Source organism: Pteropus vampyrus, unplaced genomic scaffold, assembly GCF_000151845.1.
Source record: "Pteropus vampyrus isolate Shadow unplaced genomic scaffold, Pvam_2.0 Scaffold20320, whole genome shotgun sequence".
Classification (NCBI taxonomy): Eukaryota; Metazoa; Chordata; class Mammalia; order Chiroptera; family Pteropodidae; genus Pteropus; species Pteropus vampyrus.
The window spans coordinates 1-2,480 of NW_011909101.1; the positions used below are offsets into that span (position 1 = coordinate 1).

The following is a 2,480-nucleotide window of genomic DNA, read 5'->3' on the forward strand; positions in this document are numbered from 1 at the left end:
CAACAGGGCCCTTTCCAACTTGTCTTCAAGGTAACCTGGCTCGCTGGGGGCCTTGTTCTGTGTCCAGGTGCCATGGAAGACCCAGGGTCCTCAGAGAGCCCACAGTCTTGTGGTGGGAGTCTGCTTCTGTCAAAGTATGTGGGGCAGGCCTGCCTACTGGCATTGGCTGCTGTCCCTCTTGTTTCTACCCAGAGCTCCATTGAGTGTCATCTAGTGCTTAACAACAACTGTGAGCATAGCCTGGAAGGGTCTGGCCCTTGAAGGGTGCTCTGAGTTGGGCTGGGAGAGGCAGTCCAAGGAGGAGGAAAGCGTGGACAAGGGAATGATGGTGGGCAAGGTCGCCGACATAGCACATGAGAAGTAATGGTTTGTGACTGATGGGTTGGCTGCTTTTCGCAGAGGAACCCAACCTTCCAGTCCAAAGTTTAGTTTTCCTTCTCTCATGCACGCACATCCATTACGAGCATTTAAAAATTCTTTCAGAAGAATCGAGAAACATCTCTACTTGGGTGAATCCAGGGTTAAAATTCTGGTCCCTTGAGACTCTGGCCCCTCCAACACCAGCTATGTGGGTAGATTAAAAACACAAACTAGAAGACCCCAAAACATTACCTAAGAGTGTTCCTATGTGTGTGCCTCCCACACACATGTCCGTTTGAAAGGTGGTATTGTGCAGTGGTTGAGGGCATGGGTTCTGGAGCCGGACTCCTAGGATCCAGATCCCAGCTTAACCACTTTACAGCTGAATGACCTGTGCATCTGTTTCCTCCTCTGTAAAAGCTCGTAAGAAGTGTTGAGAGTTGGATAAATTAATATATGTAAAGTCTTCATAAAAGTACTAGGTGCATATTTGTGATAGCTATTATTATCGTTGTTTAATATTATCTCTATAACGATACAGGAGCAGAGCAATGTTGAATTCTGCTGCAGGAAACATGTTTTTTCTTCAGATAAAGATGGCCGTAGAAGCCATCCGAGAAGATACAGAAGTAGAGGGCGTTGCATTTTCATTGAGATTTTTGCTCGATTCCTTCATTAAGCTGAGTGTATTTTCTGTAGGCCTTGAAGTACCCGCTGAGCTCCGTGTGGGCGAGGCGATGGCTCTAGTGGCCCTGCTCCCGCCAGCATGTGGCTAGTGCGTCTGTCGGGGTGAAGGAGGTCCTCCTGGAAAGGATTGACCTCAGACCCGCTCCTCGGAGGACAAGCCATCGCCCTCGGGTTTGTGCTTCGTTTTTTTTGTTTTATTTTTTCCTGGACTTTTAACGTGTTTTCTGTTTCTCTCCTCTTCAACTTAGATGGAAGAACTGGTGGGTGAGAGGCATCCTGACTTTGGCCATGATTGCATTTTTCTTCGTCATCATTTACCTGGGACCAATGGTTTTAATGATAATTGTAAGTGCCATTCGCGTGCTATTTTAGTTCTGTCTTCAGTTTTTCCTGCAGGATCAGTCATCTGAAGTGCTAGCTGTTGGCTTGGTTCTAGGAATCATTTGGGGTCCAGGCTCCTCACAACATTTCCTAGAATATCTGTGACTTCTTACCATTCAAGAGCCAACTGGAGGAACGTTGGCATAGGCCAGTTGTATGTGGTTAAAGATGTCTCTTCATTTTAAATTATGATTTTATTACTTCAGCTGTTTCATTATACTTTGAACCCAGCTGTGACTTTGAGGCTTGGTTTTGTTTGTTTTCTTGGACAAGGCTGCATTCTGTGTGGGATGGTGTGAGAAAGAATAGAGGAGGAGAGCCGGATCACTGTAGGACTGACATTTTTCTTAAATACAATGGTTTTCCGTGAAGGCCCATGACCTATTGGTTTCTGTTTCCAAAGATCGTAAGAATTGAGTGAGCAGGCGTTCTCATTCTTTTGTGTCCTACAGGTGATGTGTGTTCAGATAAAGTGTTTCCACGAGATTATCACGATTGGATACAACGTCTACCACTCCTATGACCTCCCCTGGTTCAGGACCCTCAGCTGGTAAGCTCTCCAACCCCATCAGGGCCCTTGGGAGATTTGGATGGTGTTTTTGGTAGATATATACAGTGGTGGTGGGTAGGAGGGGAGTGAGGGCTACAGACCTGCACAGCACCTTTGTCGTCTGAGTGGCTGGCCTTTGAGGAATCCTTAGTAGTTGCCCGGAATCTGGAATCTCCCTCAGAAGAAAGCAGACTGGCTGATGTGCTATAGAAGTAAATGCCAGGGACACCAATACCAGGTTGGGCAGGGTTTTATGAAGAAAATGGTATTTAAGCAATGAGCGAAGAAAGATAAGTGAAGAGGATGCTCTAGGCAGGGAAAAAACAGGAGCAAAGCAGACAGGTGGCAAAGCTGGAGTGAACCATCTCAACAGGCAGGGAGGGTTCTGTTGGGAAGGGTGGAAATAAGAGTGGGAGGCAAGATGAGGTGTGTTTTGGAGCGTTCTCTTATATTTTGAGTGTTCTCAGGTTAGGTATGGGAACTCTATAAAAGGGGCAGAAAC

General features: G+C 46.5%; 1 long non-coding RNA gene across 1 annotated transcript; it reads left to right on the forward strand.

Annotated features, from left to right (window-relative positions):
- Positions 1–2,008, forward strand: LOC105310991. Its single transcript, XR_897592.2, has 3 exons — positions 1–30; positions 1,296–1,392; positions 1,881–2,008. It is a non-coding gene; the product is annotated as an uncharacterized LOC105310991 (long non-coding RNA).
- The last annotated feature ends 472 nt before the right edge of the window (positions 2,009–2,480 follow it).